A 26,360-nucleotide genomic window follows, 5' to 3' on the forward strand; every position below is an offset into this window, starting at 1 on the left:
CTGAAACCCTTGTCACACTGTTTACACTGGGAGGGCTTTGTGTGTTTACAGACAAAGGGTTTTTCTCAAGTATGGACACGCTGGTGCTTCTTCAGGGTACCTAACTGACTGAAACTCGTGTCACGCTGTTTACAGACAAAGGGTTTTTCTCCACTGTGGATACGCTGGTGTGTCTTCAGAGTTGATAACTCACTGAAACCCTTGTCACACTGTTTACAGACGAAGGGTTTTTCTCCACTGTGGATACGCTGGTGTGTCTTCATAGTTGATAACTCACTGAAACCCTTGTCACACTGTTTACAGACAAAGGGTTTTTCTCCACTGTGGATACGCTGGTGTGTCTTCAGAGTTGATAACTCACTGAAACCCTTGTCACACTGTTTACAGACGAAGGGTTTTTCTCCACTGTGGATACGCTGGTGTGTCTTCAGGCTACCTAACACACTGAAACCCTTGTCACACTGTTTACATTCGAAGGGCTTTTCTCCGTTATGGACACGCTGGTGTGTCTTCAGGATACCTAACACACTGAAACTCTTGCCACACTGTTTACACACAAAGGGCTTTTCACCAGAGTGGATACGCTGGTGTGTCTTCAGGTGATCTAACCTACTGAAACCCTTGTCACACTGTTTACATACAAAGGGTTTTTCTCCAGTGTGTATACGTTGGTGTCTCTTCAGGATACCTAACACACTGAAACTCTTGCCACACTGTTTACACGCAAAGGGTTTTTCACCAGAATGGACACGCTGGTGTGTCTTCAGGTTACCTAACTCACTGAAACCCTTGTCACAATGTTTACAGACGAAGGGTTTTTCTCCACTGTGGACACGCTGGTGTGTCTTCAGAGTCCCTAAATCACTGAAACCCTTGTCACACTGTTTACACACAAAGGGTTTTTCTCCAGTGTGGATACGTTGGTGTCTCTTCAGCTTACCTACCTCACTAAAACCCTTGTCACATTGTTCACACACAAAGGGTTTTTCTCCGGTGTGGACACGCTGATGTGTTTTCAGGTGTTCTAACCTACTGAAACCTTTGTTACACTGTTTACACACAAAGGGTTTTTCTCCACTGTGGACACGCTGGTGAGTCTTCAGGTTACCTGACTTACTGAAACCCTTGCCACATTGTTTACACTGGTATGTTTTTTCTTTGGTGTGGACATGCTGGACATGTTGTGTCGACGTCGATACCTCAATGAAACTCTTATCACATAAGAGGTTTTCTTTCCTGTGCAGGTCATCAAATGTTTCTTTGAAGTCCTCGCAAGATCTCGGTTTGTCTGTGTCTCCTTGTTGCTGGCTGGTTACACAGCTAGTGACTGTCAAGTCACAGGAAGATGAGGGCAGCCGTCCACTGCTCATCATTTGACAACAGAGGCTGTTGTGGCTCCTCGACATGTTTTCATGGAGGGTGACCCGAGACGTGAAGGCGTATGGACACTAAGAACAGGACACCTGTGTCTTGGAAGATTGGTTCATGGACACCGCTTCTGCTACTTAGACTGTAAATTGGAAGGCCTTTCTTTGTCTCTTGCAGGCTGGAAAGACTAATATATTCTCTGTCAATCTCTTCCTCCTCTATGCCTCTATATATCGCTGCCTCCTTGACTCTCACAGTACACTGAAAAGGCCTTCTCTTGGTCGTGCCCCCGACTAAATGTGAGGTTTAAAATCTGCGTCACATCTTATCCAGGTTGACCAGGGCTCTGGTCTGACGTCACACAACACAAACCATTGACTTCATTCCTAATAACACCGATTTGCACATCTGACAGTTGCAATTCATATCTGTGAATTTAGTTGAATCATTGAATCTAGTCGATGACCGAAACCCGGAAGTAAAGGCGGTTCTCTGCGTTTAAACCGTTTCTTTGCAGCAGCAATGAATAGGAGCCTACTGTATATGGATATTTCATTTCCTGAGTTGCGGCCGAGTTGCATCATGGGATATATATGTGTTTTCGCTCACCAGCGGTCGCAGCAGCGACTGTTTACCTGGTAACCATGGTAACCAGTTAACTTGTCTCTGGACGAGATAACGAGGCCATGGCGAGCCACCCCCCCCTCCGGTATGAGACGGTATGAAGTCCAAAGTAGTTAGGGCCTTAGGGCAACAAAATGGGCTTGGCCGCCTGAAGAGGTTCGGAGTCCTTAAGGCTGTACAACAATAGCTCAGTTGAAAGCATCCTATCAGGCTTTGTTACGGCCTGGTACGGAAACTGTACTGCCTGAGAAAAGAAAAACCTACAGCCAGAGGTGCGGTCAGCAGAGCGCATAATGGGAGGCGAGCTGCCTGCACTCCAGGAACTGTACAAGAAGTGACGTGTAGCACATCATCAAGGACAAGCACCACCCCAGCAACAAACTGTTCAAACCCCTACAACGACCGTGACCGGGCACAGAGGCCTACATCAGTATCAAAGACAACACCACCAGCTTCATGAACAGCTTCCACCCAGCTACAGTCAGACACAGAATATCATGTACAGTATTAATCTGCTGCTATGCTCACACACCTTTATGTCTTACCTCAGGTACTTAACACACTAGGTAGATGTACAGTTCTATGTGTAAATATGTAGATCATTTGTTGATTTTCATTGATCTCTCTCTCCTTCTCTTCCCCTTGCTCCCTTCTACCGGCCTCCGTTTCTCTTGTGGAAATAACAGAAATGATGAAGCTTGCATAAAAACAAATTTCACCCAGTGTTTTACACCCGTAAACCTGTGATGTGACAATAAAGTTGACAATATCTGCCTCTGAGTGATGCGTTTGTCTGATTGTTCATGCCACTCCACCAGCTAATAGAGGTAGCAGAACCACCACCCACAGGTTCCGGTGTAATTATTTGCTTAGCATGGTGAGCCATTTCTTTTAGCCTATTTAAGCTTTCTTGTTGGTGTATAGTGTAAGTGTAGTGTAGGCGAATGCTGGTTTAATCATGCTGAGGATCAGATGAGTGTCTTGGGGGTGTTATTCCTGGAAACAAAAAGCTTTACCAAAACTAATATTTACGATATCACAATGCTGACATTAAGAAACTACCATTTTACACTGAGTAGCTGACATGAGTAACTCAACGAGTAGCTGACATGTTAACTGGGCTGTTCTGTAAGTACAATGTTGTCACAGTATGCCTAGTCTCTCAAGAACAGACTATCTTGCTGCGGAACAAAACAGAGAGGGCGCTGTTTTTCCCTTTTATTTGACGATGGTTAGCCATAGCCTCTGAAGCCAGTCAAGAATATGTTCCATAAAAATGACTTTTTAAAGTGGCTCCTTTGAAGCCCTGTCTCTGTTCAGGTTCAGGCCTCAGACCAGACTCCCATGTGGCTTCACAGCATGGCAGCACTGACAGAAGCAACACAGAGCTAATTGGCCACTGAGAAACTGAGAGAGAGAGAAACAAAAAGAAACCCAGGGTTCGATTTGCTGGGGGAGATCCAATGCCTGTCCTTTTGATATCCCCCCTCGTTGGTAATTCATTTTTATCGCCGGTGGGGACATGCTTCTGGACAGACTGAATTATATGTCATGCAATGCGCACGCTGTCTGACATGTTTGAATCAAAGAACCAAAGAAGAATCAAACAGAAACCAGAGCTAACTGGAATGCAGTTTGGCCATAAACAGAGAATACACGGTGTCAGAATGCCTCGGCACTGTGACAGATCCAAAACCAAGGAAATCCTTGACTGTGTAGCGTGTGTACAGACTCAGTGAGCGCAGCCTTGCAATGGAGAGAGGCCGCCACAGGCACACCTGGTTCCCAAGAGAAGACAGGATTGTGCATCCACTGTGGCACTGCTGCACTTTCTAACTATACCTGCCAACTGTAACCAAGAAAAGCACAACAGCATTTCCCACAGATTACATTAACACTCCCAAAAGATTTTGAAAACATGACAAATAACCCATAAAAGAAAAAGAAATCCCAACTCTGCTGGGTGAAGTACAGCAATGTGCAAACACAGCAGCAGGTTTTGTGAGCTCCTGTGACAGGAAACGGATGTCTAATGGAATACAACCACCGTAAAGACTGTCAATCATTTGTATTCCTGCACCATCTGCACTGTACTGATCTCAGTACATAGACCTACTGTACCGGAGCTGATACCGTATCTGGAACCACTTGAACTCTATAGCAGGGGTCTTCAACAGGGGGTCCGTGACCCCTAGAGGGTCCTCAGAGTTACTACAGGGGGGACCACCACATCTGTGTGATATGATCATGTTTTTTTAAATTAACCATTTGAAGGCATGGCAGTTGCGTTGGAGAACATTGTACCCTTAAATAGCAGCATGGACTATCAATGGACTATCAATGTGTTCTTCTTAAGCATTTTTGTCTGTGGTGTATCTTGGTTGTGAGTGTCTTGTAAGCCTGTGTGGGCTGGGCATCATTTGGTGCAGGACACTTTAATAAAAATCTCTATCTATCTATCTATCTATCTATCTATCTATCTATCTATCTATCTATGAACCCTAGCATCCTTATTCTGAGTGGAACATTATAGTCCGGCTGCCCCTGAGGTGGGGTCTGAAATTTGGTATATAGTTTTTTTTATTGGCCTAAAATATTGTCTATATACATACAGTATATCTGTCTCTGTCTATATCTGTCTCAGCCAGTGGTGGCTGAGACAGAATAGCAGAAAGCGAATACAATATCTGGCACCGGCATCGCTGGTAACTGCCGCGGCAGCCACCACCGCACGGACGGGCAGTTTACCGCTACGGGACCTGCCGGTCCGTGCGGCGGCCGCCGGTCCTACTGGCGGGACTGCTGGTCCTATCGCCGGCGATGCAGACGGTGCCAGAGAATGTATTCGCTCTTTCTACTATTCTGTCTTTGTTTCTGTCTAATAAAATATATTAGCTCTAATTACCAACACATTATTTCTTATTATGGTTTTATTCTGTCTTATTATGTCTTATTATGTCTTAAAGTGTACTGTAAAAGAGGATGGGACCGGAAATAATACCCCCAAAACATCTGCTTTAAGTAGCATGTGAGGGGTCAAACTAGGGGTTTTTAATTATTCTGAATCCATTGCAAGCATTTGTTTGGCATGAAAAACATTCCTTGGCCTAAAATCAGCCGCACAAAACTATGGTTTAGTGATGAGTCATTACTTTTCACAATTTTCTTGGGGGCGTTTTTAGCCCAAGGAATGTTTTTCATGCAAAACAAATGCTTGCAATGGATTCCGAATAATTAAAAACTCCTTTTTTCCTTTAAAGTATAGTGTATAGTGAATGGGGCCAAACTTTTACCCCCTATACCCCCAGGTGTTTTCATGAATGTATATATACAACATTTTAGGCCAATAAAAAAAAACGATATACCAAATGTCATACCTATGCCATAAAAACCAAGTTGGCAGCCAGACTATTAGCCAAAAAAATAGCAGACCTAAACGCTTAAGCTTGTAGATCGGCTATTTTTGGCAAAGAGATTGGTAGAGGGAAAAGAAGAGCAGACTAAAGTACATTTGACGGTTCAAGTGGTTAAATGTCTGAAAATACACATTATTCCAACATGATGACAGTGCCGTCAAACAAGTCTAAGCTGTCTAAGAAATCTATGACATTTTTTAATCTGCAACACAATTTTATACAATATGTCGTGGGGGTCCCTGCTTCATCTCTCTCTCAGCTAAGGGGTTCTTGGCCTGAAAACATTGAAGACCCCTGCTCTATAGGATACCTATTCTGGGGCAAACTTTTGGCAAAGAATTGCAGATCTACAATGCGTTGTGAACTTGTACAGTAGATGAGCAATTTTCAGCTAGCGTCTAGAGTAGAGGTCTTCAACAGGGGTTACTGAAGGGGGTCTGTGAAATTGTTGCTTGATTAAACGTTTTTTATATAATTTTGTATATAGAGCCCTTGAGGATCCAATCAACTAAATAGGTAAACACATTTGTTAAAAAGAAAAATAATCTACTTTAGCAATCAGAAAAAGCTTAATTTAGTAGTTAATAATAGTAGTTTAGTAGTTAATTTCACCTACTATATTTGATTGCAGCATTGCAAGAGTTAGGGTTAGAGACAGAGAGATTATTTTTAGCCTTCGCTAGAATTGTGCTTAATCCTCCTTGGATGTAAAGACGGCAAATATAACTGGTTCTCTCATTCTAATCCAGAAAACGAAGAAGATGGTAATGATCATGGTGAAAAATTACCACACACTGAATGAGTCTATTTAAAGGGATCAGTGAGAATCATGAGAAAATGAAAATAGACAGACAGACAGACAGACAGACAGACAGACAGACAGACAGTGGGAATGAGAAAGAGATTGAGAGCAATAGTGAGAAGGAAAGAGACGATAATGTCAGACGGGGCAGTGAAGTAGTCTAGTATTACCTTGCTGCTGTTTGACGTTCCAAAATACATATCATCATCAATTCATCATACATTTAATTTCAAAGTAATTTCTGAAAAAAAAAAAAAGAAAAACCCCAGAAAAAACCCTGCGTGCAAAATGTAGAGTCGTGTAGACCCCCCACTTGAAAAATGCTATCTGTGCCCCTATAAGCCCTGGGGCTAGAAGAGGGGCATGTGAGAAATCAGGCACGGAGGTTGTGGTTTGCCAGCCAAGGAGTGTGTGTGAAAAGTTTGGCATGGATAGGGGCATCGGTGCCAGAGATAAGAGTAGGGCCAAAAGTGTGACGTGACGTGACGTGACGTGACGTGACGTTACGTTACGTTACGTAACGTGACGGGACGGACAGACGGACTGACTGACAGCCGGTGGAGGTTTTGATCATTTCAGGGAGTGAAAATCAGAGAACTAGAAAATACAGCATTGTGTTCTTACCAAATACAGCTTATGTATTGTGTCACTCCCCATCACTCCACCAAAACAAATATATAAAAAAAAACAGCAATAGCCGATGCGTTGTGAGATTGTAAATGAGCTATTTCTGGCTAATGTGGCCTGTCTCTCTGTAGCCTAGACACACACACACACAGTCTCTCTCACAAAGTCTCTTCTCCCACAGTCTCTCTCTGACTCTCTCCCAGACTCCCACACACTCCCCTTGTCTCTCTCCCATCTCGCTCTCTCCCACGTCTTTATGAGAAGACTGCGTGTGAGTGAATCAGTCCTTTGTGTATCTCGAGAACCGACCGATCAACTTAAAAAATGCTGCTGAGGATCTGAAGGTGTGTGGTGTCACGTCGGTCAGACAGGCTGTTGAATGGGTCCGTAGCTATATACTGTATGTCCGTACCCGTAGCATACTCACGGACATAGGGAGTGTGACCACGTGGCGCTGTTGAACAGCAACCTCATACTGTTGTATACAGCATTGGTTCTCCAACCCTTTCAGGCCGCGTCCCCCAAAATAATCATATTTCAACTGGGGACCCCCCCACCCTGACAAGCACTTGGAATTGTAGGAGTGAGTTGGCATTACATCAGTTAGACTCCATCTCCATTGTGAAAATAGTAGGCTAAAACTTACACATTCACTTTTTCATGTGTGCACTATAGGCTACTGTGCACATCCCATAACCCATGCACATAATTTGGGAGCACATATCTTCGAACGGGTTACGTTTAGTACGGAATGAGCGTTACGTCCTACACACGCTCAGCTACATCGCGTCTCTTATCAGTGGTGGAAAAAAAAGGACTCAAATGTTTTACTTAAGTAAAAGTATCAATGCTGCAATGCAGATTTACTCTTTTACAAGTAAATGTCCGATATTCAAAATGTACTTTGGTACTGTTGCGCAGCCTAGACGCACACACACACACACACACACACACACACACACACACACACACACACACACACACACACACACACACACACACACACACACACACACACACACACACACACAGGGTAGAGCTGCGCACCGCTACACTTTGAACTGATGGTTTGATTTTTTGCGATACAACCAGGTCAGGACACAGTGGTAAACTGTACCTACAAACTGAATTGATCTCTGTATTTTGTGAAACAAAAAATAAATATATTGAATCTAGTACAGACTACAGCTGTCCAGAAATGTAACGCTAGATACTGTGGAGACCTTTGATTACGGATTGCTGGCAGTGGCATGCAAAGTAAAAGTACATGGTGGCAGCTTTGTTTGGTTCTGTGTTAAAAAAGCAAAGCTGACATTGTGACGCCTCTATGGCACATTATATAATGCTCATGTATAAAAGTACTTAGAAAGAGAGGGGGTAAGGTTAGTTTAGGTGTATGAAATAAAAAGAAAAAAGGTAATGAGATGCTAATGTAACAACAAAGGACTGTATGCCCTGCGGAGGGAGCTCTGCTACAGATCAGTGTGATCATAGCACAAGCAGGCAGTTGAATGGGAAAAAACACCCAGCACTGAACTACCGCAGTGCACACCGATTCAATCAGGTGCATATATAGTCTGATTAAAAGCAAAACACAAATGCATTAGAGTGATTCACTCTGCTCTCCACCCCACCAACAAATGAAAACAACAGAGGCATGCAAGGCTGAAAGAGAGAGAGCAAGAGAGAGAGAGAGAGAGAGAGAGAGAGAGAGAGAGAGAGAGAGAGAGAGAGAGAGAAAGAGAGGGGTTAAAAAAGCATAGAATAAAAAACAACAAAGAAAGAGAGATTATGCTCACTTTGTTAAGTGTGCACAACACGTTCACCCTGATGTGTAATTTATGCTCTATTGTGTGGCAATGCACTGAAAATAGCTGATATACTGTACAGTACAAGCTCACAACGCGTTGCAGATGTGACACATTGTGAGCTTGTATATCGGCTATTTTCGTCGTGCGACACCGACATACGACGTCGTATGAATGGAGCTGGAGACTGAAAGCATCCATGGTATTTGCCAGTGGGAAATGTAACCTCTGTCATCATCTAGTGACCCCAGTCCAAAGAGAGGGAATGAATTAACAAGTCATTAACACTCACTGGCACTGGAAACACACACCGGGTAGAGTACACACGCGTGCACGCAAGCATATTCACAGGCGCACACGCACACACACATGCATGGCATGCACCCACCCACCCATCCCCACACACACACACACACACACACACACACACACACACACACACACACACACACACACACACACACACACACACACACACACACACACACACACACACACACACACATTGCTTATCATATTTCGAGGGGCATTGCATTGACTTTACAATCCTTCTATATACCATTATTCTAACCTTAAACCATAACCAACCCTAAATGCAGCATAGCATAATTGGCCCCCAATTTGACATGCCATTCCCAATTAACCGGTTTAATGTCTTAGATGTGTCCTCAAATGTCCCCAGATATGTCGGGAACGCACATACAGTAGACACGTCTCTCTCTCTCTCCCTCCCTCCCTCCATATTATGCTGAGAAATAGCAGTACAAAGCAGAACAGAAATACACAATAATACAATGTAAAAGATTAATCTTTTCCAATTATCTTCCCATAATACTGTACATACTGAGACCCTCTTCTCCCACAGCACAGTGCATGGGAACGGAGGAAAGAAGAAGAGGAACAAGGGAAAGAAAGAAAGAAAGAGGGAATGGAGAGAGAGAAAATGTGAAAGAGAGAAAGAGAGAGAGAGAGAGAGAGAGAGAGAGAGAGAGAGAGAGAGAGAGAGAGAGAGAGGGAGGGAGGGAGGGAGGGAGAGAGGCATTGGAAAGAGTAATGTTACTTAACAAGAGATGGAGCGGGGAGATTACAGTTGAGAACAAATGGAGATAATGGAGGGAAGAAAATGACAACCGGGGGAGGATAAGACTGAGAGGAGACTCTGTACAAAGGAGTGGTGTGGGAGTTGATGAGGACCTCAATGTAAAGAAGAACGGGCGGATCGATACTGCTCGGGACACGCTAATACACAAGGAAATTAGTTCCTGAAAAGAGCGATTGCGGAAGGAGGCAATCTGCGTGCAAAAAAGGAAAAGAAAGTGACTGGGCAGTGCTCAGGAAAATGTCAAACAGAATACTGGAGGAAGGGAGGAACACTAAAGGCAGAACTAAGCCCTGGGATATTATATGGGATGCACCATAAAATATTAGAAAGCTGAGAAATCATTATAACGAGTCCTCGAGAGGACCGTTGAGAATGCACCAGATATGGAGTACAGAGAGAAAGGGGAGAGAGAGACAGAGAGAGAAGGAAGCAGAGAGAGAGAGAGAGCGAGAGAGAGAGAGTATATAATTGAGCTGAAGTAGAATCTTTAGGGAAGGTGGAATAAATGTTTATGTTATGAAGAGATAGGGCCGTATCACACAGGTGTGTAATGTGGAGAATGGAGCGCTTCATTTCAAAGAGGCTGCTGGTGGATGCACCTCAGAGAGGCTCTCTTTAAAAATCAATATAAGCATGTTTTCAGGAGGATGTTGTAAATGAGCACCAGAGCACCTGTGTACAATAAAAAAGAAATACTAAAAAAGCTGTTAAATAAATATCATTTGGGATTTTCACATGAAGCTAGTTTGAAGATTTATGCTGGAGAGAGTTGCAGCTCGTTAAATAGTGGGGGGTGTATGGTTTGCTGTTTCAAATATTTTTATTGTCAAGCACTGCATACAAATATACATTTTCAAATCAGCTGAGGAAGACAAGTCTGCAGATCTGTGTTTACTACAGCCCAACCTTTTTCCCAGACAATGGGTCGGGGCCCATTTTGGGGTCACAGACTCACTGGCCATCTGGCCAGTGATGTATATCGGACCAGTTACCCATATATGGAGACACCTGGTACCCATACATGGAGATCCCTGTCTGAACCAGCCACACAGATATGGGCTGTCTTCCTCCATATATGGGCATTCCCATATGAAGTCCTATTAGATATGGGCTTAATATTGATGACATCAGGGATCTCCATGTGGGCATAAAAGGGATCTGTTAGAGCGATTCCCATGACATCACAACTAGGGATGGTCCGATCAGGTTTTTTGGAACCGATCACCGAGCACCGATCACAAAAGTTTGATCACCCGATACCGATCAATCACCGATCCGATCAAGTTATTATTTATATATTATTTATATTTTCTAAATGTTAATGTTTTAACTTTAATTAATTAATTCACTCATGAATTCATTTATATATTTGCCTTATAGTTATTTACCAGCATTACTATGTATTTATTATCATAGCAGTAACTAATTATTCCTTCAGCACTGTGGAAATCAATACCCCAAAATGGCCTCAAGTGGGCATACTGAACGGCTGGTTGATCGGATGCACCGATCGGATCGGATCGGTGAATTTACCTTTTGATCTAAACCACCGATTATCGCCGATCACGCTTTGATCGGCCCGATCCGATCCATTGCCGATTGATCGGTAACATCTCTAATCACAACATACAATCCCTTTTATGCCGAAACATGAAGATCCCCATTTGAACCAGCCACACAGATATGGACCATGTCTTGGCCATCTGGCCAGTGATGTATATTGATGACATCAGGGATCTTCATATATGGGCATAAAAGGGATTCTAGGGAATACCCATATATGGACTTTTCATAGGTGATGTCACCTGTGATATCACCTGTGATGTCACAGTGATGTGTCAGGGGAACCACAGTGTCAGGCGTTATAGACAGACAGACAGACAGACAGACAGACAGACAGACAGACAGACAGACAGAGTGTAATTCTAGTCCTCCCCCAGCTCTAGTATTTGGTCAAAGCATAGTAAGCCTACTAATCAACTAAGGTAAAAACTATCTTCTTTGACCCTGCTGAGAGTACAGTATTCTCAAGCTACTGAAGAAAAAATACCATTGACTTCTGTACGTGTATTGTTCTCACATATCCAACGGCTACAACAAAAACATGTGCACTGAATACTAATTAATACAAAAAACAGCTAACTCTGCTCAATCTGCTAATGCTGCTTAGCCATAAGGACCCGTCGTTTTCAGGAGTGCTAGTAACACAGTGAAGTGAAGCAGCATAATTGGGTTTTTCCATAGTTAATTAGGTCAATTAATTAGGGTACACAGCTGAGGCCATGAGCGCTCCATCAGATCATTTAGGGATTAGAGAGAAGATGGTCGTGGGAAGACTGGAGTGGAGAAGAATGGCAAATGACAGTAGAGTCACGTCAAAATGGCCCATTTACGTCCAGGTGCATACCACATAGGCTCTGATGCCTGACAGCGTGTCGTGGGTTCAAGTCCCAATCCCGACGACCTTTGCTGCGTGTCAGTCCCCATCTCTCTCCCCATGTCCTATCAATAAAAGCCCAAAAACAAATCTCTCTCTCTCTCTCTCTCGCTCTATACATATATATAGACCATTTACAAGCTTGCAAATCTGCAAGCTTGTAATAAGTATAGATTACACAAAAATGGTCACCAAAGAGGCCCTTTGTTACAATATCTCATTTATAGATAAACAAATCCTTTTTACTCATTGATTCACAAAGTAAGAGGAATTAACTTATTACCAGTCTAAAATCACAACACCAGTGGGTTTATTGTGTTGTTTTGAGGCACTGTGCTGGAAAGAAGCTTGCTAATTTGCCTCAATTTGACATCCTTCTTTGCTGATCAGAAAAGTCAGTTCGGTGACATGAAAAAGTAGAATGAGGTGAAAATAAATTGTGAAACGGAATAAAGAGCATGGGATGTTGGAGAGGTACTGGGCTGTAAAATGTGCTTTCATTTTTCTAGCACATTGTTATAAGTGGCTGTGTCAACCATTTGCATAATCCATATTGTGTTTGACCAAAAAAAGTATTCAGAGGAGTGCAAACAAGCACAAGCTCATTGCTGTCAGGTTATAAATGCAAGCATGCATCATTGACACTGGGGTCTTCAATGTTTTCAGGCCAAGGACCCCTTATTTGAGAGAGAGATGAAGCAGGGACCCCCACAACATTTTCCATATAGTTTCATTGTTTGACAGCATAATCATCATTGTCAATTTTTGTTTTCAGATATAGTATGTATTTAACCACTTGAACCGTCAATACATAACTTGACATTTGACACCAAATCTCTCACCAAATGCCGAAAATAGCCAATCTACAATCTCACATCGCCTCACGCTGTGCTGCGTTGTGAGCTTGTAGATCTGCTATTTGTAGCTAAAGTTCTCAGAATATGGACGCTAGGGTTCAAGTGTTTCATAATAAAAAAGGCCAAAAAGGTGTCCATCACAGAAAGATTTTGGGAAAAAGTGACACTTCCGGCATACAGTACATGAACCAAGTGACCAGCGCTGTTTCTCTATACAAGGCTCTGGACTAGGCTTGAATTATCCCAGCTTGCCACATGCAGAGGAATTCTGTTAATGATGGCATGATGGCATTACGTCAAAGTCGGGTGGAAACCTTGTATGTCCAAAACTGTTACTTTTCAGGGTTGAAATTCAAAAGTAGCAACATTTTGTGTGGCTCTGTAGTAGAGTGTAAAAAAGAAAAGTTAAAATATTAACATTTCTACCCAGTGCCAGTGCCCGACAGCATTGGTAAGACATACCACCAAGCCCTATGTGGTGTGAGTGACACTCACCTCCACCAGGAGGAAGCAGGGGACGATGTAGGTGCTGGTCTTGAGCAGGTCTCTGTCTACAGACATGTTCAGGCTCCTCATCGCTCTCCTATGTCCTGACAGCCGGCTTTCTGTCATCTGTGGGGTCAGAGGTCAAAATGGAATAAACACTAATGATAACACTGAATTTGATCTGGTATATGTCAAGAGCAGAGCAAAGGTTACTGTGAAATGAATCTGTGACACCATCAAGAGGACATTTCTAAGCCCTGTTAGCACCCCCCCTACAAGCTGAGCTGCTCCTTACACAAAATCAGACCACATGGGTTTGGAAGAAAGACTGCAAAGATAATAAATTAAATCATTGTTAGCTGCATGAATGGGTGGGGTGAGGGCATTATAGCCGCTAGAGGAAGGGGGATGGGTCACCAAAAACAGTAGTGTTCATCCTGTAATCCGGCAATTAGATTTCTCAAATATGCAAGTGGAAAAGTTATATTTCTTCTTGAGTATACACTCAAGAAGAAATATAACGTTTGGAGCACTGTGGAGCATTGAGGAGCAACAGGACATGGTGTTAAGACTTCTCCACATGCTGTGTGTGCAGGCCAGGAGGTAGAACTTTGCATTTCATCTGTCTTGTTCTGTGAGCTTCTCTCTCAGCAAATATAGTCAAAATTCTATGGTTGGTTATTTCACAATGGCAGCAGCCAGCGTTTCATTAATTCATGTGGGCCATATGGATGATGTATCCGGCTATAAGAGCCATGGTGATCCCAGACGGCAGCAATGACGAGTTTGACATCTTGGTGGGGGTGTTGCAAAGGAGACACCCGAGTCCCCTTCCTCTTGATCAAAGCTGGGACTATGCCCGTAGGCCAGTGAACTCAAAGGTCTAAAGCAGTGGTTCTCACTCAGACCTTTTCATGTCAAAGACCCACAAATAACTATGAATTTGGCTGCGGACCCCCATATGAAAATATTTTGTGTCACGGACCTGAATAGCAGATTAATGTAAAAAAAAAAAAAAAAAAAAATCTGAAACTGAAACTGTCACAAATTTTCAAGAGAAGAAGAGGTCACAAGGCGTTGTGTTGTGAGCTTGTAGATCAGCTATTTTCAAAGAGCCAATGTAAATAGCGTTAAAGTGGTTAAACAGATTTTAACTAACTTTGAGAACCCGTGCTCTCTAGACAACTGCCCTTGGCCTAGACTATGCAGATGACATTGGCCTGCCGTCTGGCCAAGTGGAGCAGGCACACAAGCTCCTGAACTGTGTGGAGACAGGGTGTGCCAAGACTGGTCTTGGCTAAACGCCAAGAAAACCAAGGTTATCACCTGCAACAACAGGACAACAGGAGGCACGGAAAGCGCTGAAAGAAGTCAATGGATTCAAATAACCTGGGCTCATGGGCCAACTCATCAGAGCAGGACAGTAGCTTATGGAGGGCTCTGAATCACACAGCCAGCTGTTTGTTAACTTGGGGGTGCCTACCTTTCAAGATTCTTTAATGTACAAGCGTTTGATCAGCCTATCTACAGACTGTGAGCATATTATGTGGACTGTCTGTAGGTTGGACTGATTTTATGTTGTTTTTTTGTATTTTTTGTGTATTTTTGTCATCTGGTATGTGATATCCTCCTTGAGTCTGAAATAAAGATTGAATTGAAATAGTCAAGCTCAGTTTCTTGACTCGTGACTGTAGTGTCTGTTCTCCTACATGGCTGTGAATGCTGGACCCTGGCCTGAAGCCTACCCTGCAGAAGTCCCTGGATGCATGGGTGCAACACCGGAATGCTGTCTGCAAGGAAAATGTATTTGTACTGTAGCACATTTTAACAACATGGCAATTCAAAGTGCTTTACATGAAACAACAAGCATCATAAACACATTATAAAGTACAATACTAATGAACCAGATGTTAGCAACAAGCATCTTTATGGGGGGCGTCCACAATTGATGGACCATATGCTAGTGATTTTGGTTGACTATAAACCCTGCTTATTAACAGCCCCTTCCCTTCCTCACCAACACACTCTGTGAGATAGATTGCACCCATTGGATATTAATGATGAAGGAAATAATCCAACATGGTCAATGCTGGAGGAAAAAAACGTTAGCCTAATACTGTAGTTGTATAATCCAGTGACAGTAAATGGCACATACCACTTCTCTTCTTTTTTCGTGTTTTTACCTGCTTTTTCTCCACAATTTACCGGTAGTTATTATGCCAATTGCCAAAACACATCTCTGAGTGTTGTCACTGCTGTTGTATCCAACTGGCTCACCTGCCAGTGAGGAGCTCCCACTGGAAGGACATAGAGCCTCCGAACTACTCCTCGTTCCCAACGCTCCCTGCTGACAGGTGCCGCCCCCTGCCCGAAGGAGTACGTGCAGTGACAAATATCACCCTCCTACCCACCCGGCTTCCCTCCCCTGAACACGGGTCAATTGTGTTCGTATAGATGCTCGACAAAGCCAGCCGCAACGCAGTTGATTCGAATCCATAGACTCAGTGGTGGTGAAGCAGGCACTTTACCACTGCGACAACCGAGCATCCTACAGCTTCTGAAGGCGATGGGGACACACATTCTGTGTTATCGTTGTCAAGTGACTGAATTAACACTGCATCTCTGTTTACTCCTCTGTGTTTACAGGTGGAACCATGTTTTGCCTTAAATAGTTATGGTGCTACAGAATTGAGTAATTCACTAGTTACAAACTAAAGCCTCTAGGAGGGACTTTACACCGTAATGCAGTGTTTTGTTTTTTAAATAATTAGACTAGCCCATGAGTTGTTGTTTTTTTTACCCACCACCGCTCATTGCCTGCACAAAATGTCAACTAAAGGTTTCTCCATGATAGGCGAGTGAGTGGCATTTAAGAAGGTGGCAGTGTGGCAAAGTGTCAGAAATTATCTGGTGATTAGCTAGCTGTATACAGTCAGTGGTGTGTAATTAAAATATGCATGTGCACAATTACTGATGAATAAGACCTGTCTTGCTGCTTCAGCACCACAGAAGTAGCCTAAACCATTAGAGTGGTGATAAAGACTGAAGAAAAGAAGAGGAGGAACTTGAGTGCGTGACAATTTTTTAAATAACGTTGGCTATTTATTTTGCAAACTTTTTCTTTTTTTTTGTTTGTTTTTTAATAATTTCTATCCCACGATTTTGCAACCCATCTTTTCACCCAGTGCCAATTGCCTAAGCTGTAATCCTGGGCTCTGCTCTCCCTCTGCCGCGCCTGGGGAGACAAGGGACTGACCTCATGCTTCCTTCTATGCATGCATGAGTAGACCAAGTTGATTCTTTTCACCTGACAGGGGATTTCCCCGGTTTAGACATAGCGCGTGGAAGGAACACGTTATTTCAACCAGTTCCTTTCCCCTCCATCAGGCGCCCCGGCTGACCAGGGGGAGGCATAGAGACCAGGATTACTGCATGTTTTTTGAGGGTATCTACCCTAGGAGACACAGGAGAACAGATTTTGCAAACTAAGTTAAACATGACATTCTTGTCAGCAATCATACATGATCTTAGGTTGGCCACTAGTTGACAAATAAAAAGAGCTGAAATCATTGTACAATATATTTTCCCAGTGTCAAATCCAGCCTGATCTTGTGATTTAATTTTGTCAAAAACGTATTTTTATTTCTATGGTTATAAAAGGCCTAACAATGTAGTGTTGCATGCAAATTATGTGTCTGATTCCTATGTATACAGAAGAATGAAGCACACCTAATGATGTTGTTGCTGGGCAGAAACCTTATATCATCATATATATATATTTGTTTTAATTAAATGAATACCCAACAGTGTCATACAAGAGTACTTGACAAAATAGCCAATCTACAAGCTCACAACACATCATGATGCGTGTGAATAATATCTAGATCAGGGGTCTTCAACGTTTTCAGGCCAAGGACCCCTTAGCTGAGAGAGATGAAGCAGGGACCCGGACCCCCACTACATACAGTATCGTATAAAATTGTGTTGCAGATGTTCATCGATTTATTATACAGCTTAGACTTGTTTGACAGCACAGTATCATCTGTGTAGGTTGGATTAACATGTATTTTCATACATTTAACCACTTGAACTGTCAATACCTACTAGTCTGCACTTCTTTTCCCTCTACACCAATCCTCTGTGCCAAAAAATAGCCGATCTACAAGCTGGTGTAAAGTACATTTACTCAAGTACTGTACTTAAGTACATTTTTGATGCCAATACTTTCATATATTTACTCAAGTACATTTCTAATTCCGGACTTTTACTAGTAACAGAGTACTTCTAAACAAAGCAAGGGAGAAGTAGAGCGGACATTACGTCACTTGTCTCTCTGGCAGTGCATCACCGCCACCTAGCGACATGGCATGCACACTACATCGTTTCATTCATTGGGGCGTCTTCGTATGAACACTGGAAAAAAAGTGACAACGCAACAGCACCTCGCTGTTTTCTCTAGAGGCCGCTGTTGTCTGCGCAGGGTCTAAGGTTGAGATTTCCGAAGAGGGTCCGAAGCTAAGGCACATCCTGGAGGTTCGGGCTACAAGGATGTCTTTCAGGTGCAAGAATTTCAGTATGGAAGCCATTATTCGAGGGAAAGTCTGCAAAGCCAAGTTATTCAGGCTGAAAGGCATCTTAAAGGGCACAGGTGTGTACCGGGGAACCTGTCAAGGAAATATGTTCCACCCTGTGCTCGGTCCTGTCAGTGGAGAAAGAGGTTTTGTTGTGGTTCAAATGGGAAGATTACACAGAGTAACTCTGTGGACGGCATCATGGTGGAACAACCGCTGAATGTGTAAGGCGCGCCACACACATATGCGTGAAACATCTTCTACGTATCGTCTGAGAATGGCCACTGGGGGCGCCGTACTAATGCATTGTCAATGGAAGGTTGTTTGGTGTTTTGTCGTTGCCGTGTCTCTTGGCCAAAAGGCTGTGGTTGAGCTAGAGACACGGCAACGACAAAAAACCAAACAACCTTCCATTGACAATGCATTAGTACCGCGCCCCCAGTGGTCATTCTCAGACGATACGGAGAAGATGTTTCAGGCATATGTGTGAGTCCAGCCTAAGGAGTCTCAGTGAGACTGCAGTACTTAACATCCAAAAGGCAGGAGATTGGCAGCAAGGATGGGTTTAGTCGCTATTGCCAAAACAAAGCCAAGGCAGGGACATGCAGAGAATGTTAGAGAGGCAGGGGCTGGAATTTCCAAAAGGGCCTTTTGGTGGAAGCACCGAAAATAGCAGACCTCCAAGCTCACAACACGTCGCAGCAAGACACGTTGTGAGCTTGGAGGTCTGCTATTTTCGGTGTGTGAAACCACACTGAACAAAGCATAACCAAGTCAATACAGGAGATGTGTGGCATGGATTTCTACACAGAGAGGGCAATTCTTTCAACATAAGATGCTGCATTCAAGTTCAGGAGACTTTTGACAAGGAAATTCTATTGAATGCTGCCTTCAGGTAGGCATGAGGGCATTTGCATTTCTTTCACCATAGTAAAAATTGCATTTATGGTCTGGAAAGGGCAGTTTTTACAGACAGATAAAAGGGCAGGGGCTCATGCCTCCTTTGATGTCTATGTGTGCACGTGCCTGGCCCAAGGTGTAATGTCGCCTGTTGAAGCACAGGCTCATCCAATGTTTTACGCAGCCATTCGCGGCTTTAGGTCCATGACCGCCTTTCCCCACCCGGACTTAAAGGGGCAGATGTGGTCCTGCTCCTCGCTTCTCCCACATCACCAAAAACTGCACAGTGAGTAACATGTTATGGCCTTCGAGCCTAACCGTGCATGAGAAACCCAAACCCCTCAGTGTTTTGACACAAAGCAGTGAGTGTGGGCCGGACAGTGGCTTTGCCCGTTAGGTTAATGGAGTTGTTAATGGAGTTGACAAAAAAGGTCCCAAACGCTGAAAGTATTTCCGGCTTTAGCCAAAGCACCAAAGTCTGTAATGGGCACGCGTGCCTGGGCTGACCATGCACGCATGCATGCCAACAACAACAGTTGTGTTGTTGTAACATCTAAGCCAACAGCTCCGACCCGGCACACGGGACTACGGCACTTTAAACTGCCAGCTGCTCAGTCTACCACACAATCCACCTGTTCACAGCATTTATTGTGGACAGAATGCTGTTGTTTTATTTGCCATTCAGTGGTTTTACATCTCCCATAACGCCTAATGGAGTTTTATGTGCACTTTCTTGATGAGAAATGGCTTGGGAGCGTTATGGACAGTATTTCCGGCAAGCATTATAAAAATGAAAGAGAGCCACAAGGTCTAGGCCAGGGGTCTTCGACGTTTTCAGGCCAAGGACCCCTTAGTTGAGAGAGAGAGAGAGATGAAGCAGGGACCCCCACAGCTTTTTTGTAGATTCCATAGTTTCATCGTTTGACAGCACAATCATCAGTGTATTTTTGGATTCATGTCAATTTGTGTTATGAGATATGTAACCACTTGAACAAATAATAATCTTGACCTTTCACTCTGTACTCTTTTTTCCCTTCTACACCAAACCTCTTTGCCGAAAATAGCCGAACTACAAGCTCACTAGATCTGCTATTTTGGCTAAAGTTCTCCGAGTATGGACGTTAGGGTTCAAGCAATCTGGCTAGCCATCGTCAAAGAAAAGGTCGATCCTTTTCTTTTTTTTTAAAGATTTGTTTTTGGGCTTTTTATGCCTTTATTTGATAGGACAGTAGACTGACAGGAAATGGGGAGAGAGATGGGGAATGACATGTGGCAGAGGTCATCCGGATCGGGAATCGAACCGGCGACGCCAGCAGGCATCATAGCCTAGTGTATATGGTATGCGCCTTGACCACCAGGCCAGCGGGCGCCCCAGGTCGATCCTTTTCACTTGAGCTCAGTTGTAACTCGAGCTCAGTTAGGCTGTTCTTGAGAGACTAGGGTTCAAGTGGTTAATATAAAAAAGGAGAAAAAAAGTTTCTATCACACAAAGATTTAGAGGTTGAAGACGTCTGATAGTTAGGAACCAAATGGACCCTTACAGGTATATAACTCTGAGTGTGTACAGTACACCAATTGGACCCCCAGCGGTCTTTGAGGGGGTACCAGGGGTTCCCCAGCTAAATTAGTTAATATAGCGCCACAATCATTTGAACCACTTGAACAATATTTTATACTTTTTGCTATTCAAAAATAGCAGATATATAAGCTCATAATGCGTCACTTCTTGCCGAGCTATGAGATTGTAGATCAGCTATTCTCAAATAGCAGGCATATACAGTATACAATACTCGATGTATAAAATGATCAAGTGGCCTATAGTCACTTCTTTTCCAACACCTGCTTGCTTGTTTGTTTCGCCAAATCTGGCAAAAATGGTGAAGCCGCCTCCCGGCTCTGTGCTCATCCTGCTGTGCCAGTGAGCTGTTATTGTTCTCCAGCCTCTCAAGTGAAGCAGCAGTGGATTTCCCCTTGAAAAGAGAACACTGTTGTCTGCACAACGTTTTCATGAATTTCTTTTCAGAAATAACAATGGAATAAAATGAAATGCCACCAGGTGTAATCACACACGTAACAGTTGAGGCTGTTTTGTCTTGTAACACTTGTTGTGTTTGTACTGCTTAATAAAAGTTGATAATTTGTCATTCATAAACCTTCTGTGCCACAAAGAAATTAGAACTTTATCCTCGTCCTTTATTTAATAACAATAATAACAATATTAAATAAAACAACAACACACGCACACCCGCACGTATTACTATACTTGTGAGGACATCAACATTTTGGAACAATGATTTTCTGATTGCAATTTCTTTCAATTTCGGGGCCATTTTAATGCTAAAACCTCAAGCCAAAAATGTGACACTGGCACGCAACTACGTAGAAATCACACATAAGTCCAAACCTAAACCCTAAACCTAACGTCTAAATACTTACTTCTAACCCTGACCCCTAAACCTAACTCTAAATGCTTACTTCTAACCCTAACCCAGGCCTGCATCTTTTCCTAATTTCTAAGCCTTTTACCCTTTTTTTTATTTTACCATAAAATTACCTTTTTTGTGAGGTCCAGGAAAATGTCTAACTATAGTAATACACGCATGCACGGACGCACACATGCACACACATAACAATACAAACAATCAAAAGAGTGCGTGTGTTTGAGTTTGTGTGTGTGTGTGTGTGTGTGTGTGTGTGTGTGTGTGTGTGTGTGTGTGTGTGTGTGTGTGTGTGTGTGTGCGTGCGTGCGTGCGTGTGTGCGTGTGCGCGCGCGCGTGTGTGTGTGTGTGTGTGTGGGGTTGGGGTCTAATTAGGTTGAAAGGAGGAGAAACAGAGTGGAGCGGGAGTAGCAGTGATCAAAAACAAAAGCATGGCAGAAAGAGATGAGAGAGAGAGAGAGAGAGAGAGAGAGAGATGAAGTGGTGACGCATGCAGACGTTTGGAGAGGGCTCAGAAGCAGAAAGACGGTGATGGGCTGAGCGGACTGCAATGGGTATAACAACAGCTAGGGGGGATACGGTGGGAGAAATGCAGATAAACAAAGCCGGTCCCTGAATTGAGCTCCGGCTCACCGTGCCAAGCACCATCCAAGACTGGCAGAGGCTGCGAGCGGGTGAGGGGAGGGGGGTGGCAGGAAGGCCTCCTTTGTGAGATGCCCTAGAGCCTAGGGTTTCCCACATGCTCAGGATGCCTTTAAAGCCTGATATCGTCGTTGTCGGGTGAAAACCTTGTATGTCCAAAACCGTTCGTTTTGCATTTATCATTTAAAAAATGATTTAAACTAGTGAAAACAGCTGATCTACAAGCACACAACGCCTCGCACCGCGAGGCGTTGTGTGCTTGTAGATCTGCCGTTTTCACTACCTTTGTGCGACGGCCTTGTATGATGAAGCAGGGCTTTACTTTGTGAAAGAACATACAAATTTGAAACTTGGAGATACAAGGTTTCTGTCCGACAGTGACGATATGATTTATACTTTGTCGTTTGAGGGTGTCACTTGCCGAAAAAGTCTAAAGCAGTGGTTCTCAAAAAGTGACCGTGACCAGTTATGGTGGTCCGGGCACCCTAGGCTGCAATGCCAGCCTGACAGCGTGTTGTGGGTTCGAGTCCCGTTCCCGGCGACCTTTGTTCCGCGTCACTCCCCATCTCTCTCGCCATTTCCTGCCAGTGTACTGTCCTAAAAGCCCCCCCCAAAAAAAGATATTAAAAAAGAGGGGTCCAGGGACCACAGCAGAAACAGCTACAGCTTAGGCTAGATCTGCTATGTTTTCACATGTGTTTAGTTTTTTACTATGACATGCACAAAATAGGGACACCTAACAAATGTGTTAATTTCACCAGCTAGAAGGTAATCCAAATTAGAGAATGTGTAAGAAGAACTATTCAGATCATAGGTTTCTCTCTCACCACCTAGAAAGCAGTTCAGATAACTCACAAATAGTTTGAGACCAATAATAGCTTAACTCAAACTCTGCCATCAAAATACCCCTTTGTACCCCTTCTCTGCCATGCCCGTAGAGCCCGTAAATGTAATAAAAATGAATTAAAAATCATTTTTTCATCGAACCGAACTAAAATAGGCCGTAACTAATGCTCCGTGATCGGTTTCTACACGGACACATTATTGAGCGGACAACTTTAACATTGGAGTCCCTGAACCGGAAGCGGAAGTCCGTCCTCTATTTTGGCCCGTTAACTTTCTGTCTGCACTCCGCGGCTTACAGATGGAGAACTTATTGATCAATTGAAAAAGTTTCAACGGATTTGAGAAGCTGATGGAATACGCGAACACACGATGCATAAGCAGTGTCCGATCACGCACGATGGGAACTGGACGAGCGCCCACGTTAACAGGTAGGAGAAGCCGGCAGTGAAAGACATAGAGAAATTAACGGGCTTTACGTCCGTAAACTACGAATGAGTTAAAAACGTTTTAGTTATAAAATATAAATATAAGTGTGAATATTATATTTGATGTTGGTGTTCAGGCTCTGCTTATACATTTACTCCCTGCTCAGCACATTAGCAGACAACCATTTAAGAACAGGGAGATACAGTAACCCCCCCCACACACACACACACCTTCAGGGGAAACAGAACCCTTAGGGCAGTGGTATTAAACTAGGTTAGGCAGGGGACCACAACAAAAAATCAAACCTCGGTTCGAAGTGAAGCGGTGAACTTTTATTCTATGTGTTCTAGAGTTATGAACTCTGTGATCTATACATTCTTTATATATTCTGAATTCTACATTCTTTATATATTCTGAATGAATGAATGATTTTATCTGGAGGGCCGAATTATCATGTGAAGCTTGACCAATCCTCAAAGTATCCAATCATCAGACCGGGAGGGACACTACACACATATTCTGGACGTACGGGACAGATAAAACCTGTTCATTCTGAACTGAAATGGCCATATATGGACATGGGACACACATTTTGCTTTTTGAAAAAGCCTATTCATTCTGGACTGATATTCTGGACGTACGGGACAGATAAAACCTGTTCATTCTGGACTGAAATGACCATATATGGACATGAGGTGACAGACATTTTGTTTTTGAAAAAAACTGTTCATTCTGGACTGAAATGACCATATATGGGCGTGGGACACACAAAGCCACTCATTGGAAGCGGTTTTCACCGCTTCAAAAATTAAAGTTTATGGTTTAACCAGAAACCGTACATTATTTTTGAGTGCAGTTTGTCCATTAGAAGCAATGTGTAGCTACCTATTTCTGAGTTTTGAGTGGACTCCAATCACTCACTAGTGTCATCATGCTCTAACTCTCAACTAATGGTTCATGAAACACATCATGAGAGCTTGTGCTCTCTCTCTCTCTCTCTCTCTCTCTCTCTCTCTCTCTCTGAACTGTCCACAGCCATCCTTCTAAGATGAAAGTAGACAGAAATGGTCCAATCTTATAATGAGCATATAGTGAGGACCAATTATATGACTGAAAATCGGTGTGAAGAGTTCTTTTAACACGCCATCTCCATCGATTTGTAGCCATTTCTGAGTTGTGGGTGGATTTTGACCATCACATCAAAGAAATAATTCTCCATGTACATCCATTAGCTTTTACACAGTCGTATGTTTCATTCAATCACTCAAGAGCGTCCCGGGCTGAATGTCATGATGCTGTGACTCTCAACAGAGAGTTTCCATACAAACACGGAAACACTTTCACCATGCCAGGTTGGCTCCACTATGTCACCAAAATGGATATAATGTGTAATAATTATCGTCCTATAGGACCTATAGCGCATAACAATGTTGTTCCAGTGCCACAAGAAAACTCCCCACGGGACGAATTTAGCCCACAGGCCACCAGTTGAATATCACTGCCTTAGGGAAAGAAGAGCATACTGGTGGTGCTGGGGTGGTGGTGATGGGAGCGTACAACAACATAGTGGAGGAAACAAAAGGCCAAAACGCCAAAACACAACATAGTTTTTTCAAATCTTTAGGATGTCCCCTTCATGAAATGGATTGAGTATTGCTTTTACTGAAAAAGTCAAGACATTGATCCATGAAGGGACTCATCACATAAGCAAAAAAACGCCTATCCTGAAAGATGGAGTTCCAAGTCAATACTTTGTCATTTTCTAGCTGCTGGTTGTCTTTACCTCATAATTGCACAGATGGTCTACAGATAGTGTCCCTACATCCTAAAACAATCAAGCAAAAATCTGGTTCTGTTTTGAATCAGGAGCCTTTTATATAAGGACTTTCTATAGGCAGAAATTACATTCCTATGGAATATAACAGGAGGAAGTGCAGTGAATCCGGTGAGCTTAGGTAGACTGCAAATTGATCAGCTGCTGACATGTCATATACTGTACAGCACATCTCCCACACAGAGCTACACATGTGTGTAAACCTCTCGGGTGTACTGTATCTGCCTGAACTAGTTTCTTAAGCTGTGCATCATTTGTGGAATTCTGTACTTTATCTACTATAATCTAGCAGCTACGATCGTGTCTTATGGAGGTTCCTGGCACCCCATCTTATCAAATGGAGGGTCAGCAGGATAATACGTATCAATATGGGGGGCCATGTTATAGGGCATTCACGAATAGTGATTTTTAGTATTCAAATTATTCGACCTCAAAGTATTCGAATAGTCGAATATTCGACAGGACTGGCCAAACTATTACATATTAAGTAAGCAAGAGGCGAACATTGTGAAAATAGCCAAACTACATGCTCACAACACCTCGCGTTGCGAGGCGTTGTGAGCATGTAGATCTGCTATTCTCACAATATTTATCTGCGGAACCGAGTCACATTAAATGTAATACCTACGATTCCAAGTGCTTGTCAGGGTGGGGGTCCCCAGTTCAAATATGTTTATTTTGGGGGTCACGGCCTAAAAAGGTTTGAGAACCCCTGGTATAGAGCATTAACAAATTCATCCACCAGGGGCATTGACAACTCATTCTTATGACTTCCTATCTAGCCAAGCTTTATAAACTAAAACTTTATATTTTTTAAAGAGAAAACAATAAAAAAATAAAAGTAAGCGAATATTCGACTTCGGTGAACAACGTCGAATAGTGACTTTGATATTCGAATATTCTAATATTTGGTGAATGCCCTACCATGTTAACCCATCTGCCGCCGTTGACGGTGAGGATTGTCATTGAAAGGGTTAATACCATGGCGCCGTTGACGGTGAGGACTGTGAATCTTACTGTATATACAGTAAAGATATTATTACTTACTTAATGTCGCTCCGGTCCCGCTCGCATCGGTAATGTCGGCGATTTGTTTACAACGCACGTTGGGCGTGCACGCGAAGTGAAGCTCCTCAATGTTAAGTCAATGGCGAGGCCCATAAAGAAACTTCATTT

At 43.2% G+C, this 26,360-nt stretch overlaps 1 pseudogene across 1 annotated transcript in view; it reads right to left on the reverse strand.

Moving 5' to 3' along the window:
• Nucleotides 1-26,360, reverse strand: part of LOC308281423 (phospholipid phosphatase-related protein type 5-like) — a 105,435-nt pseudogene that overhangs the window by 74,157 nt on the left and 4,918 nt on the right. Inside the window, exon 2 of the transcript XR_013963331.1 lies at nt 13,537-13,653. The product of XR_013963331.1 is annotated as a phospholipid phosphatase-related protein type 5-like (transcript). The remainder of the gene's footprint in view (nt 1-13,536; nt 13,654-26,360) is intronic.

This window comes from Nannobrachium achirus (genome assembly GCF_963921795.1).
Source record: "Nannobrachium achirus genome assembly, chromosome: 3".
Taxonomy (NCBI): domain Eukaryota; kingdom Metazoa; phylum Chordata; class Actinopteri; order Myctophiformes; family Myctophidae; genus Nannobrachium; species Nannobrachium achirus.